Raw genomic sequence first — 18,660 nt, forward strand, 5'->3', positions numbered from 1 at the left:
CAGATTACTCTATCCTTGGCTTCCGGCGTCTGCCAGCCGCAACCGCCGCCCTTGGTGACATTAATTGATTGAAACACCCCGGCGCCGCGCTGAATGCCAATCGGGAACGAGCAACACAGGTCGGTGCGGAGCCAGAGGCCAGGCAGTGAAAGAGGGGAGGGGAGGGGTGACTCAGGGCTTTGGAAGTTAGTAATAGTGGAAGCCGGGGAGGCTGCCAAATCCCTGCCAGGGGCCACCACGAATATGTATGTATCCGATTCCTCGTGGCGGCCCCTGGGGTTTGGCGGCCCTGTGCAGGTGCACACTTTGCACATGCCTAAAGCCGGCCCTGGCGGCCTCGACCATCTGATGAGTGCAGGGGTCTTTCAGGAAGCGCTGACCTGAGAACTTGAGGCAGCCAGGGGGCAGTCAGTCCTGGGGTTAGGGTGTGAACGGCTCCCTACCTCTGTAGGGCGGCTGATGCTAATAGGCTGGAGTAGTTGACCCACATTAGCACAGCCCTGCAAGTTGGTGAGCAGTCCTGCAGCTTTGGGGTGCATCCATCGTACTGTGGTACTGGTAGCCAGTGCTCGAGAATCCTACGGTACTGAGGGGTGACACTATGCCGACCGGTGACGTTAGATCAGACCTAGACATAATTATAGCAGACATGGAGCCTCACCTGCAGCTTGGAATAGTCCCTGCAGAAAACCACCTGCGGAACAGTGGGCACTTAGACAGAGGGAGACACTCTCTTTAACACAAGGCAAATGAGTGGGGGAAACGGCAATCGCCCCGTGTGAAGTACGATTTAAAGTTCCACGAAATACAGTGGGATCATAAGATAAGATGCATCCTTTCGAGACATAGGGTGTTGTATTTTTTTACCAAAACACCAATATTAGCGATTAGACGAGTCCATCCATCGGAGAACAGGTCATCGACAATCAGCACAAAAGGAGAAAGTTGATATGAGACAGGAAAAAGCCCTTGATTGAAGCTCTGTTCACAGCTTGGGGTTTCCTACCCCTAGCCCTGGAGAAAGTGTCGCTGATGTGACTAACCGGAGCCGGCCGGGGGAGGGGGCTCCTTGGCCGGCAGGGCCACGGCCTCTTCATTGGAGGGCGGGAGCAGCTCCTTCTCCGGCAGCTTGACGGTCAGAAACTGCACTTGCCTTTCTTGGGAGGGAGGAAAGGGGGGCAAGCAACACTGACACCCATATTTGTGTGTAAACGGCCGCTTCATTGAAACAGGTGCACATCACACTTTATTAAACTGGCAATTTTGCCTTACAAAACTAACACCTCTCTACACATCGAATTACCTCACCACCATTACATTTCCTCCCCCCACCCCTACGATCCCCGCATGATAAAAACCCGCCACCCTGCAACATCCAAACATAAATTGCAGTACATTAAATATTTCACCATCTTCCCACCTACCACTAACTGTTACCCTCCTAAGACCTACACACCTATTTGCCTTCCTGCAACCGTAACAAATGCCCTCTAATGTAACCCTTAACATTTCCCCGCCCCCGCTCACCAATTCCCCCAACTTCCGATAACTGCCAAACTCCAGCCAACCTTTGATTTCCTTACAGATGACAAGGCTAAAGTCTTGGAGACACGATTCAGATTTGGTGTACATACCTAAATACGAGCAACTAGGAGATAAAGATCATACAAGCAGGTGGGCAGAAAATGAAGGGATTTCCCCTAGATTTAATCTGAATTGGGATTCTTATGTGCCAGAATGCAAAAGCCAGCCCATAGAAAGTGAAACGCCGGTTGAGGAAAGGAAAATTACCAGAGCAGATGAAGTGTCTTGGGTTTCTGCCAATAGATACATGGAGCACATATCCAGCAGTGAGTGGAGAAATAGCCCTTCTTGCTGTACCAAGGATTCAGAGATTAAAGCGTGGGTAGAATTCTCAGACAATTCCCCAGAGCTAGCGGAGAGCTATGCAGACAGTGATGAAAAATGTTTTTTGCAAGAAGAGTGATACTTGTTTATCGTTTCAGACTGCCAGATTGCGGTGCCGGGGTGCAAGTGCTGCCTTCCTCCTCCCCTGCCCCTCGTGTGTGGCCCCCTCCCCTAACCCCCCCAACGCCTGTTGGAGCTGCCAAGCCGGACGGTGAAAGTTGATGTCCTGTAGCTGAGGGAAGCTGAAGTTCTGTGGCTGACTGGACCGGATGGGGTCCGCCTTTGCTGAATGGACCAGATGGGGTCCTTCTTTGCCAAGCAACCTGAACTGATGTGTTAGAGATGGAGATGACGCGACTAGCGAGAAGGCTGTGTGCCTTTCACACAGACAGACTGTTGATTTTCAGGTGTATAGTGAGCAGCAGAATGTGCTGCAATGGAAGCTGTTTTTTTGACTTTGACATGAGATGAAAATATAATACATGAGAGCTGTGTGTCATTCACACAGAAGAACTGTTGGTTTGAACATGGAAAGAGATGAATAACTGAGATGTTGTGCTGCAATTAGAGTAGATATTTTCTGGGCTACAGACTGAACTTTACAATCCATATTAGGTTGGCTGCTTTAAGCAGTAGTGTTTCCAGTTTAATCATTCAACGAGCATCCAAACATTTGCTAGAGTTCTTTTATGCATCTGAGTTATTCCCTTTATCATATATTTAGCAATGTTTTTCAGTTTTGTGTCTTTCTCTCCAGAAATGTAGTTTTAAATGGTTTTTCTTTCAATTGAGAAATGACATAATTGTGTCTTTCAGTTGGGACTTGCTTTGACATATGCTTTTGTGGTTTTACTGTTTTACTGATTTTTTTCAATCATAGTTGTGTTTTATTGTTGAGATATGCAGTTTTTCATTGATAGTTATGTCTTTAGTTAAGTGATTCAATGTTTGATATATGTGAATGGTGATTGTCGAAGGTCATGGGGTGGAATGTAGTGAAAGAGCCACTTTTGTAGTTTGGCACCTAATGATGACCTCCAACTATCACCATTTTAATTGATTTTAATGTGTTCCTTAATGTAGGATGGTCCTGCATTTGCCTGCTTCTCTTCTGTTCTGTAATCTTGCTGTCTTTCAGTGGGAGCTGTTATGGAGTGGAATAGTCTTGCCTTGAGCAGAGCTTGTGGGATGTGTATTTGAAGGTGTGTAGTTGTGCAGGAATGTGTATTGTGCCTTTGTGAGAATTATGAGTTCTTACTATTGGCTTTGACCATTCTGTTTTCTGACTTTACCTTGCTTTATGGCAGTGCTGACTATTGCCTTTGACATGCTCTCATGTCATTTTGCTTTTCAATTCTATCTTGCTTGGGGCCTTTCTGTCCTGCACAGAGCTGCAGAGCTGGAGAGGGAATGTTTTGCTTTCACTTGTTTTCTACACTCTTTGTGCTAGTAGAAACCAGTTCTTATCAGAGGAATGTGCGTGGTCCGTTTCGAAGCCATGAGCAAAGGCCTGATCAACCGATGCCGTGGCCTTGGGCAGACTGGTACGGACTCTCATGAGAACGAGGGGGCATGGCTTGCTAGAAGCTTCATTATGTTTGGATTTGTATTAAAAAGGGGGAGCCGCCACTGGTCTGGTGGAAGTTTGGGATTACGAGTGAGGACAGACGTGTCTATCTCGGATTAAACCCTGATTGCTGAGCTCTGATCCCCGGCTGTGTAAAGACTTCCCCGGCCAGAAGTGGACAGTGTATGCATCAGGTGATGTATTGAGTTTTGTGATTATTGCCATTGTGATGTGAGCCAGTGGCTGTGATCGTTTGAGGTGTTTTCTTTGCGGTGTGGGAGGTGCACATCCAGAGTGATCCTCTACTGTGTGTATATATCTTTCTGATCTCTTGCAGGATGTCCAGTGTATCTTATCTTATATTAGTTATTGCTTGTTTATTAATCAGTATTATAGTTTGCTCAGTTATTTATCGCTGCCTTTAGATTATACGTTGGCTACATATATTTGAATCCTATGAATTTGGTATCTGAGATAGCCTTTGTTTGGAGAGTATTATGTAATAAACCCCAAGCCTTATTCTAAAAGTGATAGAGTCTTTGCATGTTGTTAAATAAAACCCCATTTCAAAAGATGCTGTTTGTTTTCTGTTGAAGTCTTGCTGTGCCAGGGGTGGTAAGAAATGCTCAAAATTGTATTTTATTCAAAAGTGTAATGATATATTTGCCTCCCAGGTGGGTGTTTAGTGATTGGGTGTGGCTTATTGGTGAGAAGCCACATTCAAAACATCAGGTCAGAGACCTTCACCCGGAGTGGACTGATCGGGTGTCTGTGATCAAATGATAGCAGAGTTGAGGCCTTCGGAGAAGGGAGTGACATGAGTGGGAGAGCAGCGGCTGGGAAAGCAAGGCGCGTCGGGGGAATGATGCCGCTTTTCTGTAATTGGGCGGGACAATAGAAAACTGATCAGTGGTGGCGTGCCCAGTTTTACGCTCGACTACCTACGGAGAGTGGAGTAGGAAGTGGGTTAGACCAAGGGGGTTGGGGGGAAAAGTAGAGAGAGCTTTCTCTCGGGCAGAGAACGGGAGCTTACCTGCGAGACGATTTCGCTGAATGGTGCGCAATGGCTGGGTGTTCAGACGCTGGGGAAAAACGTCTGCACTATTAAATAACGTGTGGGGCGTGACATGATGCAGAGAATGAAAAGGGCGCAATGGCATCCACATTGGGTGAGGAGGAGTACGTGCATGAGTAAAGATAGAGAAACCGTATAATTGGTTGCAGCCGAGAATAATGCGAGGGGAGCTCGGTCATGCCTAAAGAATGGAGCACATTCCAAAAGTAGAGTGATGGAAGCATATGAAGCCATGTGGCTAACGTGGTGTGCATGCACTAGATGCAGAAAGTAATGTGAATAAGGAGGAAAGGCGGGCAGCCAGTTGGTTAGCAATCAACCTACGTGGACACATTGGAACAGAGGAAAAACTGCATGGAAGGAGAGTGTAGTAGAAGAAAAGCCATGGAGACAGAGTGAGTTAGAGTTCCATAACCTGTCAACATAAGGTCTGGAAACATACAAGTGGAAGCAGCGTGTTCTTGGGCTTTAAAATAGAGTTGTCCAGTCTTCCTTTCGATTCAGTCCGTTTATATGCTTCTAGTGCGCAGGATCCATTTAAGTTCTTCCTTATTTAAAAGTTGTCCAATGTCTGCGCATCTTGGTGGGGGTTTCACCAAACTGATTAGTGTCCATTTAATGTCATCTTTGCTGTGGCCAACAGTAGAAAAGTGTTCAATGAGAGGGGTATTTGGAGTTTTGCAGCAGATTCGGTTGCGGTGTTGGCAAATTCGGGTTCTCGCTTTTTGGGTGGTTTGTCCAATGTAGATTTTACGACATGGGCATTGGATCACATACATTACATGTATTGCAGTTAGAAAACAATTGTGACTTCACTTTAACATTATTCAAAGTGAATTCTTTACCTTCAATAGTAAAATCACATACACTGCAATTTCCACATTTTTCATGTTCTGTGAGGTGGTCTAGGTCCCAATGTTCATCTAGTGTGATAACGGATCTGGAGTTGGGAAGAGCTGCTCTGACAAGGTGATCTTTTATATTTCGACTTTTGCAGAATGCGAACAGTGGGTGTTCAATTTTCATGATTCCTGCGTTAAGGATGGTCCAGTGTTTAAGAATAGATTTCCGGATGGTATGCAAGACTAGTGAGAAGGTGGTAAATCATACCATGCGGTTTTGGTTGGACTTGGGTTTGGGGGATAGAAGAATCTCCCTGGGACAGTACCATTCTCTCTTGAGCATATTGTGTACAAGTCGCCGGGAATATCTGCAAGCAAGCAGCTTTGTGGACAGAAAAGAAGCTTCACGGAAATAATCTTCTTTGAGGAAGCAGTTGCGTATGATCCGCAAGATTCACGCAGTGCACGTGGGTGATTACTCTCCTACTGAAGAAGGGTGTTGCACTCAGTAGGTTTCCTGTATAAACTTGTGATTAATTCACCATTGGAGTCGTGAATGGTTAGATCGAGAAACGGGATGGAGGTTATGTTGCATGCAAGAGTGAAATTAAGACCTTGGCAGTTATTATTGAGCCAGTGTAGGAATTCTTTTAGGGTATCTTCATTCTCATGCCAGATCAGGAACATTTTGTCAATGTATCGTCTCCAGAGAGTTATTCCGGAATGAAGGGGATTATTCGGGGAGAGGATTTTGGTCATTTCTAGATGGTCCATGAAGAGTATAGCCAGGATGGGGGCAGAGGCTGCCCCCAATTATGTGCCTTTTACCTGTTGGTACTACTCGTCATCAAAGGCGAAGAAGTTTCTTGTAGGACATAGTTCAAGAAGTTGTAGAATAAAAAGGGTAGGGACAGCATGGGGACATGGTCTTGAGTTAAGTATATGGTCAATAACAGGTAGTGCCTTCACCTAACACTGGCCACGCCACTGCAGACCACTTTTCCATTGTCCCTCCCAATTACAGGTAAGAGCCAGCATTTCCCCGGCCCCCCTTCCTTTCCCAGCCGCTGCTCTCCCACTCATGTCACTCCCTTCTCCCGCAGGCCTCAACACTGCTATCATTTGATCAAGGACACCCGATCGGCCCACTCCGGGTGACGGTCACAGACGTGACCAGGAGTCTGACCATTGCTGCTTTTTAATTTCCCTGCCTTGCCCACGGCTTCAGACTCTACCAGTAGTCCTCCTTTGCCAGCACTGGACCGCATTACAAGAATGCTCGGAGGTAACCCTTCCCATTTTTTACCTCCACCGTCCCTTTAGCACCCCATCCAACACTGTTGCTGATACCTTGATTCCTTCCATAGGCCCTCGTGTCCCATTGTCACCCTTACCAGATATCCGGCTGGCCAAGGTCACTCCGCCACAGCACCTGTGGTAAGTCCTCTCGCATTAGGTCACTTTCTTTCCTCCTTCCACCTTTACCATTCCTTCCCCACTGACTGGCTCATTCAATCTAGGTTTCACCCAAATCCAGCCCATTGCTTTTCCGGCTATCACATATCTGTCTGACCAACACCTTCACCTACCTTGGCGATTTCACAGAGTTTGGTAAGCCCATTCAATTAGACCATCAACTCACCCAAACCCTCCCAGTCACCATGAGCACCCTCGATGTACGCACAATGTTGATAAGGAATGTCATTTTAATTACTCTACTCTCAATTTATTTTTCCCCTGTTTTTCTTCCCCACTCTTTTTATTGTTCCGCAAGCCTTTTGGTCCTCAGGCATGCATTAATTTTGTCCTGATGATGATCCCATTATCTTCGCAAAGGGATTGAAACGTCGTCCACTTGCTTGACACCGTGTACACAACTTAATTTGATATTAAAGTGTAACGGTTGTGTTTTCATTTTGCTTGTTTAATTGTTCACATTGCAAACAAGTCCTTATTACCCTGCCTGAATGTTTGTTTTCATTACTTTCTGTTTACTGTAATGTGTGGGATGCAGGACTGTGTCCCACTTTGTGTCTTCTCCAGATCCTTCTCCAGATGTTCATTAAATCTCACTGTCTGACTGGACAGCAGGAATATAGTACTTATTTGAGTCTATATTGATTGTTTATTTATAGGAGACCTCTGCCAAGGACCACTGTTCTTAAAAATTATCAATACCCAAGGTCCTTGTATACCACATTGGGTCCCCTTGTTTTGTTTAAATATATTGACTTGAATCATTGGCATGTCTGAGCTAACGGTGGGCCCAAATATGATGTTGTTTCTTGAGAAAGGGTTAATCGACACCATGTTTGCAGGGAAAGCTCTACACCTGTTCTCTTTATAGAGGACTCTGTGGGTCCCAAGGTACCTTACTCTCCTGGATCCTCTAATACGACCAGTGGTGTCCCACCAGTTCAGTTATAGGGAAAGAGACATCATTCTCCAGCTCATGAGATTGAAAGGGCCATAACAAACTGGGAACACTATCACTATTATCCCCAACTGGACATTTGAATTTCAAAGACTGAGAATTTCCTATGTTGGAATTAAAAGACATTACGTCAGATGGGCCTGCAGTATGCCCTCATGCATCCGGCTAAACTCAGAGTTGCAGTGGATGATTCCTTTTTTTTTTTTTTACAACCCCAAAGGATTCCTGGCAGTGGCCCTAGACCAGGGGCGTAATGGTGCTGCAGGAAGATTATGACATAAGAGATGGTTTGACACAGTGTCCCAGAAAACAGATGAATAGGAGGCTGAAAAGAAAACCCATGAAAGAGCAAGGAGTGTAGGAGAAAGCCCGAGTGGTCACGGAGATACTGGACCAAAATTGACAGCTATTGGACACTGGCATGTCAGAGCAAGTGGGAGCTTTAGGATCAGAGGAGGGATAGAGTGGAGACTCAGACCAGGATACAAACAAGAGACTCGCCTTGACCGCCAGGTCTGCAGAACTGCTAATGTAATGCTACTCACTGCCTTTGGTTAATGGTGCCAAAGACAAGCTTATGCTCAATGCACTATAGATTGCCTAGTGAAATTCACAGGGCTGTGTCTGCTGCCAGTTTAATTATATTGTTGGGGAAAGGCGAGGCATGGAATGCGGAAACATGTACTTTAAGCAGATTCAGAAAACCCCCTGTTGTTCCAGTGGAACTGGTTTTACAAAATGACAGTAAATGTGGAGCTATCTTGCTTGTGGTTCTTGTTTGACAAGATGCCTGTTTATACTTTGCCTGGAAAGCATGAGTTGAGAATGTTGATTTTTATTTCAATTCATGGTTGTCCTCTAACAACCATTTTTTACAAGATGACTTTCAAGTCCGCCAGCATGTTGATTTTTATTTCAATTCATGGTTGTCCTCTAACAACCATTATTTACAAGATGAATTTCTAGTCCGCCTGCAACCGGTGAAGATTTATTATGGGCATTAGACAAACGTAAACATCACTTACCGAAAACATACTGTCAAGGAATGTGCAAGGTATGGCCTCACCTGTAAAGAGACAGAAGTCAGACTTACCTGGAATGTAAGCCAACACACATTGCATTCATCAGGAAATACAGATGAATAGAGATAGAGAAACTTACTAGGAGGTGGAGAGGCCAAGTAATTGGTACAACATATTCAGCATTTGCCAGAGGGGTATTGATTTGGATATCGCCTCTCACCCCATTGGTAGTTCACACAAAATGGGTGGACCTGAAGAGCTGGTGGACTGCTCCCCCGACAGTGAGCCATTACTCTTCATGGTGGTGTAGGGCCCAGGCACGAATCAAACTGGGTTTCTAGACTCCTTCACTCATTTCCTGGTACCCAGTCCCCAGGCATTGGGGATTATAACTGCATTCTGGACATTGATTTAGACAGATCCCCCCCTTCACTTCTAGGAACTCAAACTGCTGGCGTGGCTACATGTGGTGGAAATCTTGGTGATGCATGGAGGAACATGCACCCTCTGAATAGGAAATGTTTCTAGTACTCAACAGTGCTTAAGCTACAGTTTAGGCTGGATTTATTTGTGTGTAATCGACAAATTAGTAGCAAGGTACTTGATAGGGAATAGTTAGGTTGCATGTTATCAGACATTTCAAATAAAGGGGAATTTAGGAAAAAGGGGGAGCCTCCACTCACAACAAGACAGTCACAAAAGACCCCAATTTCCCACAACCCTGAAAAAATATCTTCACAAATAAAGAAGACCTCAATAATAATACTTCACTGTATAGGAACTAGCAGTATAATAATCTGGTCAGGAATGACATGGTTTGTTCATGGCCCTCTTCAAAAATAGTGTTACACCTAAACAAATTAGCAGTCGCCTCACATAAGGTATCCCTATGAGCCATTAAGTAACATTCCTCCTAGCTCCTCCTTCTCATTAACCATGGAGCTCCTTGTTGCAGGGACGATATTCAAGAGTAATAACCGAGAAACCCATTACCGTCTGTCACTATCTTTGACAGCACCGAGGGTAGGGTACATCACCTACATGCCCCGGCAAAAACATACTGCAAGTAGTGTATAGGCAGGCTCTCAAAAACCTAGAGTGCTTACATACACTAAAAAAAAAACTAAACATGTGTACAGGGAACTGTACCACACATACGTTAAATAATCCAGAACCTGGAACATGGTTAAAACATAGACTCATATTCTGACCAGCAATTATGGAAGGTCAACATGTTTCATTGCCTTTTAATCTTAAGGTAAATTCAGCAGGGCCAGAAGGCCAGGCAGAAACTCATTTTTGCAGCATACTAAATGTCCACTAGGTGTGTTCATACCAGAGAACACCTGGTACTACAACTTTACAAAATGTAGGTTGATACTGCTGCCTGTAGTGCCAGCTGCTTCAATATGTAAATGGACCCAGATGATTATACTGGCTAGTCTGCGCACAGTGAAGTCTTCTGATTGGGGCTTTCATTTATTTGTGGAGAGTTTTTTTTAAGGGTGTTGTAAATTGTTTTTTTTTTGTTACTGTGCCCGTTATCAGACCACAAGCCCTCAAGATGGCTGTGGAATGTGGCTAGACATCCGCAAAAAACCAACATGAAAACTCAGTGTCCAGACACCCTGGGTCTTATTTATGAAGGCCTTGCGCCACCGGTGCGTCACTTTTTCCCATGTTAAAAGTGACGCACCGGTGGCGCAAGGCCTTCATAAATAAGGCCCCCTATTTCGAGACTTCCTGGAGAAAGATATTACAGACTACTTTACGGAAAACAATGGGACGGTTAGCAACATGACAGTGGAGTGGAACACATTTAAGTTTTGTATTGCAGGGACTTTGTATTAAGACTACTTAGGGGGCCAGGGAACGGGCTGACCAAAGACATTGTGAGGCTATAAAAATAAATCTGGAAAGAAGAGTTCCACCTGGCTCAAGGGTTGCAAAACGACAAGGGCATCGGGACCTGAGAAACAAACACAGGGACCTACCTAGTAGGCAGATTGAGGAAGTAGGCTACAGGAAATACGAGGCACAGCTACATGCCAGAGGTGATAGATCAAGGTGATTATGTTATGTTAATGCGACCCCTGAATCTCCAGGTAGGTCGCTCCTCCTCCACGCAGCTCCGACTGTGTGCCCCTGCTGCCGCCGCCGACTCACTGGTAAGTGTCCTTGGCTTCTGTGCCACTGCTCCCCCTCTCTGTGACCCCACAGAGCACAATTTGTGCTCTGTGTCACTCGTTTTTCCCCCCTTTGTGCCCCTTTTGCCTGTGTGCCCCGTTTTTGTGCTCTGTGCCACTCATTTCCCCCCTTTTGTGCCCCTTTTGCCTGTGTGCCCCGTTTTTGTGCTCTGTGCCACTTGTTCTTTTTCCCTCTCTGTGCCCTTTTGCCTTTTGTACCACCCTTCTTCCCCTCTTGTGTCCCATTTTGCTTCTGTTCCACTGCTGGGCCCCTTGTGGCCCCCCCCACTGCCCACTCGCTGCTCCCGCCTCCCAACTGATCCTCCCTCCCACCTCCCCATATATGCCAGACGCTGCGCACCTAAGGTGAGCCCGTCTGCGCCTGGACCACGCTCAGTGCCAGAACCCCTGGACCCCGTGTACGTCAACACCAGACTCCGCTACGACGCCAGCACCCTCCATGCACTCAACGCCGGCTGAAACCACACATGCTTCCAGGCTGCCCCGAAACGGACCCACGGATCCTTCTCCTGCCGCACCTGCAGCTTCACCTGCAACAGAGCCACCAAACCTCCAAGCACTGGACCCAACCACCTCCGCTGCTTACTCCTCAACACCCGCTACGCACGCAAACACGCTGTCGAGCTCTGGGATCTGCTCGACACCTCCGCCCCAGATGTGGCCTTCCTGACCGAGACCTGGTGCCCGACATCGCCATAGCCATCCCGGATGGCTACAAGATCACCCGCAGGGATCGTGCCAACGGAATCGGAGGAGGAATAGCCATCATCCACAAGTCTACCCTCAAGGTCGCCACCCACGAAGGCACCCTCAACACCGCCGAACACCTGTACTTCGAGGAACACTCGTCTACAGACCCCCCGACCCTGGGCTCAGTTCAGTGACTCCATCGCTGACCTCGCCAGCACCCATGCACTCGCCTCCACGGACTACATCCTCCTTGGGACCTGAACTACCACCTCGAGAACAACAACGACACCAACTCCGCCACCCTGATCGACAACCTCGCCAACCTCGGCCTCAGACACCTCGTCACTGCACCCACCCATGCCGCTGGCCACACGCTGGACCCCGTCTTCTCCACAAGCACCCACTTCGCCTTCAACCACACCACCGAACTCCACTGGACCGACCACCGCTGCATCCATTTCACCTTCATAAAACCAACCACGCACCACCGCACCCAACAGCTGCCTCGCCGCTGCTGGAGCAAAATCACCGAAGACCAGCTGATCACCACCCTCTCCCAGAATCCACACACCGACCCTACCAACCCAGATGCCGCAGCCCGCAACCTCAGACAGTGGATCGACGACTGTGCCAACACCCTCGCCCCGCTAAAGAAACCCTCCAACAACCACGCCAGCAAGAGAGCCAACTGGTACACCAATGAGTTCCACCTCCAAACGCGCATGCTGGAAACTGGCGAAGAAATGGCTCCACGAACACACACCGGACAGCCACGCAGCCCACAAGGATGCCACCCACAGACATCACCACCCACAGACATCACCACCTCATCAGACTAGCCAAGAGGTCCTCCTTCAAAGACCACCTGGATAACAACACACACAACAGCGAAGAGCTCTTCAGCATCGTAAAGGAACTCTCCAACCCCAGCGCCAACGCCAACTACATCCCACCCTCACAAGAACTGTACGACTCACTGGCCACCTTCTTCCATCGCAAGATCGCTGACATCCACGACCGCTTCAACACCACGACTGCCCCGACTACACCAGACTTCACCTCCACTGCGAACACCACCACCACCAACCGCCTGACCTCCTGATCCAACGACAACGAGACACGCAAGGTCATGAACTCCATCCACTCAGGATCTCCGTCAGACCCGTGCACACACCACGTATTCAACAAAGCAGACGCAGCCATCACACCCCAACTACGGACGGTCATCAACATCCCCTTTGAAAAAACGACATTCCCGGAAAGCTGGAAGCACGCCGAAATCAACGCCCTCCTCAAGAAGCCCAAGGCGGACCCCAAGGACCTCAAGAACTTCCGGTCCATCTCCCTGCTCCCGTTCCCGGCGAAGGTCATCGAGAAAATCGTCAACATAAAATTCGTCCGCCACCTTGAAGACAACAACATCTTGGACCCGTCCCAGTCCGGATTCAGACGAAACCACAGCACGAGACAGCCCTCATTGCCGCGACAGACGACATCAGGCACCAACTAGACAACGGCGAAACATCAGCCCTCATCCTCCTGGACCTGTCAGCCGCCTTCGACATGGTCTGCCATCGCAACCCTAAAGACATGCCTCCAAGAAGCCGGAATCCAAGAGAAGGCCCTTGACTGGACCACGTCCTTCCTCTCCGGCAGAACCCAGAGCAACCACCTCCCACCCTTCCGATCTGAAGCCACCGACATCATCTGCGGCATCCCCCAGGGCTCATCCCTCAGCCCGATGCTGTTCAATGTCTACATGGTCCCCTCACACAAGTGGCCCACCACCACGACCTCAACATCATCTCCTACGCCTACGACGACACCCAGCTCATGCTCTCCCTCACCAAGGACCCACACACCGCCAAAACCAACCTCCACGAGGGAATGAAGGCCGTCGCCGACTGGATGAGAAGTAGCCGTCTGAAACTGAACTCGGACAAGATGGAGGTCCTCATCCTCGGACCCACCCCCTCAGCCAGGGATGACTCCTGGTGGCCCACCACACTGGGAACAGCACCGATACCCACCGACCATAAACGCAACCTAGGATTCATCCTCGACTCCTCTCTCTCTCCATGTCCAAACAGGTCAACGCTGTCTCCTCCTCCTGCTACAACACCCTCCGCATGCTACGCAGGATCTACAAGTGGATCCCAACCAAAACAAGAAGAACGGTGACACAGGCCCTCGTCAGCAGCAGGCTGGACTAAGGCAACGCACTCTATGCAGGAATCCCAGCCAAACACCTACGACGTCTACAACGCATCCAAAACGCCTCTGCCCGACTGATCCTCAACTTCCCCCGCCGCAGCCACATCACCCCCCACCAGAGAGACCTACACTGGCTCCCTGTCAACAAGAGGATCACCTTCAGCTCCTCACCCACGCACACAAAGCACTCCACAACACCGGACCAACCTACCTGTACAGCAGACTCAGCTTCTACACTCCCACCCGCCAGCTCCGCTCGCCTCGCCCTTGCCGCTGTCCCCCGCGTAAAACGAACGACCACCGTGGCAGATCCTTCTCCTACCTCACCGCCAACACCTGGAACACCCTCCCTGCCTACCTACGGCAGACCCAAGACCTACTCGCCTTCTGAAGACTCCTCAAGACCTGGCTCTTCGAGCAGTAGCGGCATCCCCCTCCCCTCAGCACCTTGAGACACTCACGGGTGAGTAGCGCACTTTACAAGTACTCTGATTGATTGATTAAATATACTTCTATATCGCGCGTCTACCTATAGGTGTCTTGGTGCTTGCAGATCATGAGATACTAAGCTAGAGCATCACTGATTCCTAAACAGCCAAGCCTTCAGTACCTTTCTAAAAGGGTGGGTATTGACCTAAGATACAATGGGATGAAGTTCCACAGCTTAGCTGTGCTGTTAATGAAACTCCTTCCTCACCATTGATTACTTTCCTGGTTACTAAAACCATATGTCAACAGGAAACTGATTAGTGGCCCTATGAAAGATCACAATGTAGTAGTCAACTCACAGGCCAAAATAAATTCAGTCTTTTTGAAATATTATCAGAATTCCTACGGGGCTCTACAAGGGCAAGACAGAATACAGCTACAAATATATAGATATCTCTGTTCATGATACTCTTTAACGCCATAATCTAGAGGAACCTTTGACAACCGAACAGGTTATCGAGACATTGGTACAGATGGCGAGATATAAAACCACTGAGACTGGTGGATTATTGGCCTAATGCCGTACTCCTTACAGAACCACATTGGCTTTGAAGTTCATTAGTATACATGTAACACCGAAACAGTTGGACCCATTACAGACCTTGATCCATGAGGAACTTATGGTGGTCTTACCTAAATAGGGTAGAGGCCCTCTAAATCTGCAATCTTATCGCATCCTGCCATTCCTGAATATCACTATAAGGTCTTAGAAACATTACTCGTGAACAGGTTGCTGACTGTGATAAATTCCATGATACACCAAGACCAAGAGGATTTTGTACCAGGCAAGAACACTTTCCACAACTTGTAATGCCGCTCAGTTGGATATCCTGTTGAGTTGGATTGAAAATGCTAAAGTGTTGGACATTTGGCAAGAAGCACTGCTCTTCACTTAAAAAAAGGCCTTTACGGCCCTTAGGGGGCCCTTTCTCATTTTAGAGAAAGTTGGACCTGTCCTACATTTTTTAAAATAGTTACAATAGTTATACACCAAACAAGAGGCCTGGGTGTGGTCAAGACACGTGCTCTCACAACAGCTTCCTAAACGTAAGGGATGCCCACTGTCACTCATGATATTTGCCATTGTTATGAAGTCATTATTGAGCCAACGTTGTAGCAGAAGAGCAGACTGGGGTACTCTCATGGTGGATATCTTGCAATTCGTCTTGTTTCATGCAGATGATCCCTCTATCTACATGAGAGACAAATTGTGGACCTGCATAAGGTGATGGGTATCCTGGAAGATTTTGGTAGCCACTCAGTACAGTGAATGATATGGAGCAAGTCCTACTTGTTACCACACTAAATCATAATGCAACACGATCCCCTCCACATGACTGGAGTGGATATAGGCTTCTTAAGTATCTAGGACTGATCATGTATTACAAGGTGAGGACCTTGTTGAGGGAAACCTGGGCTAGGCGGTAGTGGCGACACACCGTCTTAGCAGGTTTTGGACGTCATTGTCCTCAATAGGTAGGCTAGCGATATTCAATATGTTGGATTTGCCCAGGTTCCGTTACTACTTTTCTGCACTGCCAGCATGAGTTCCAAGGGGGTTTTAAGGTCCTGCATAAACTCTTTTCTGACCTTATGTGGTCAACTGGGAGGAAGAGGGTGGTATTGTACAGACTTCAGAATCCAATCAATGCTGGAGGATTGGTGTCTCCCAGCTAAGAGCTGTACCATGCCACGGTGCAGCTGCAGTTAGTGATGAGATGGCTGGGCAGTGACCCAGCCCGTGAACGAAAACGAGACGAGATGTTTGACATTATCATAGGTGGTGAAATCCTGCACAGGTTCATGGCCCCAGTGATGAGCATGCCAAAACATAATAAGTTATGAGAGGTGGCTAGGCACTGCTGGCAGCAGTAGACTCAATCAAAGGGCCACACATGTGTTCCTCTGAGGTCTATTTCAAAGTCTCGGTCCCTGGCTGTTATATGCAGTAGAAGACCCTGGATAGTGGTCAGCACTGGGACGCTGGGTGCTCTTGCAATAAGTGAATAAACAATAAACCTGGTCTCGAATTTGTATCAAGCTGCTCTTTATTTAAAGCAGACTGTGTGCTTCGATCAATTTATTCTGAAGCACCTATGTTTTACTCATACAGTTTCATTCTTATTATTTTTCAGGAATTTCATATTTTTCAACATGTCAGAGTTTGAAACACCATAACACAATTTTCCCAAAAAATGTAATCATAAACAATAAATAACGAACGATCTGTGCATTAACAAATTAACAACAAGTTATTCAATTTGGAAAGGCTTTCCCATGAGACTTATCCCACAAACTCACTAAGGGCAATCCATTCAATTCAAGAATACTTTATTCGGTATAAAAACAATACCATACAAAGTGCATTATTATAAATAAAAAAAAGGCATTACTACTGGTAAAAGTTACATGATAAAATAGGGGTATATGTGAACAGTCTCAAAGTTATTTCATGTCTTAAAACTCCAGTTAAGAACGATTTGTAGAATAAAAACTGAATCCTGGGCCATTTTAGTGCAGCCAACCCTTCTATCACAAAAGATGATCAAGGACAGTTATTCGTCACCTCTAGTGTTCCTTAGTCTCACAGCCAATCTCAAGAAGTTAACCATACTAAACAATGTTAGAGGATCTACTGACAGTTTCAGAAACAGTAGTGCCACCTTTACCTGGTTGAATCTAGCTTGCCTTAAAAGCGGTCCTAAAAACAATGTCCTGGGGTACGCATAAAAGGGGCATATTAAAACAAAATGAAGAGTGTCCTGCGGAGACCACTGGTTGCAGTTGCACGGTCCTTTTATGTTAATATCTGGTATGTACCCTACTGGGACTGATAAAATGTGATGCAGGAGATTCAACCTGAATCTGGTCATTAAGAATCTGTTGTGTTTATTGTACATGTTGGACAGATAAAATTCCATTCTTGGGGTTGATTTGGTTAGCAAGTGGGATCTCACCGAGGATTTCCTCAGTTTTCTGTCCTCCCTTTCAGAAGCTATTTGCCTTGTGAATTCCATCTTTATGATACCCTTGTCTTTAGGTCTGAGTTTAGCAGCTTCATCAAAATACTTAGCATAGCCCAGCCCTTTCAGGGTATCCCTTACATATTCAAGCCAAGGTATCGTTAGTCTCCTATCCAGGGCAATAAAGTCTGTTATTATTTGACTGCTTAGTGTGGCCTCAGGTTCGTCCATATTTTAATCCAACAGGTTATGGGTTTGAGTCTTAGCCTATCGTTAATATTAGTGAGGCCTAACTCCTCGTGAATAATATGGGAAGGCGTGCTTTGTGGTACCTGCAGAACCCTTCTCAGGAATTTGTTTTCCTCATTTTGGAGCAACGAAATGTCTCTAAAACCCCATACCTCGCTTCCATACAGGTTCCTAGCACAGCATACTGAGGTGTACAAGTGCATAATTTCCTTTGGTGACCAGCGGCCTAGTCTTTTTGCAAAATTCATGATTGATCCCATGGAGCTAATTTGGGATCTGCATTTGTCGTTAATCAGTGTTTTAAAACTAAGGTGATTGTCAAATAAAATCCCTAGGTAAGTGAATGCCTGCACTTTTTCTAATTTGTGGGACCCAATTGAAAAGATAAAATTCTTGGACGGTCTTTTCCCTGTTTCCATAATATAAGTTTTAGTAAGATTGGGTGTTGGGGTCTATATCCTCCATGAAGCTGACAAGGCCGTCAATAAGGGACTGTAGTCCCCGAGCTGTGCGGGCTAGGAGTACCGCATCATCCGCGTACATTAGGACCGGTATGCCTCTCCTACCTATACGCGGACAGTCCACCCCTAAGGCTCCTAGCGCCTTGACCACCCCATTTATATATAATGTGAATAGAAAAGGCGCCAGGATACATCCCTGCCTCACACCTCTTGAACAAGAGAAGTGATTGGTTGTGTTCCCCTCTTCATTAAATCTGACCTGTGCAGTAGTGTTCTGGTGGAACACTCTCAAGATATTTATCAAGCCTGGGTTGACACCGAGATGCCCTAGACATTCCCACAGTTTCCTCCGATTAACCCGGTCAAAGGCTGCCGTCAGGTCCATGAAGGCCAAGTTCACCGTCCCCTTACTTGACACGGTGTACTTGGCCACCAGGTGGTATGGATTAAGGCATTGGCCCGTTGTCGATCGGCCATTTCTAAACCCGTACTGGGTGTCCGAAATAATGTCATGTTCCTCCACTCAATCTGTCAGCCGG

The 18,660-nt window shown here is 47.0% G+C and overlaps 1 long non-coding RNA gene across 2 annotated transcripts in view; it reads left to right on the forward strand.

Moving 5' to 3' along the window:
* Window positions 1-18,660, forward strand: part of LOC144792371 (uncharacterized) — a 97,821-nt gene that overhangs the window by 31,054 nt on the left and 48,107 nt on the right. The window contains exon 8 of one of the 2 annotated variants that reach the window (XR_013602546.1): window positions 2,007-4,050. The exons of the other annotated variant lie outside the window; for it this stretch is intronic. This is a non-coding gene — a long non-coding RNA (uncharacterized LOC144792371). Of the gene's footprint in view, window positions 1-2,006; window positions 4,051-18,660 lie in introns of those variants that run through there. 2 annotated transcript variants of the gene reach the window in all.

The sequence above is a fragment of the Lissotriton helveticus genome, chromosome 11 (genome assembly GCF_964261635.1).
Source record: "Lissotriton helveticus chromosome 11, aLisHel1.1, whole genome shotgun sequence".
Lineage (NCBI taxonomy): Eukaryota > Metazoa > Chordata > Amphibia > Caudata > Salamandridae > Lissotriton > Lissotriton helveticus.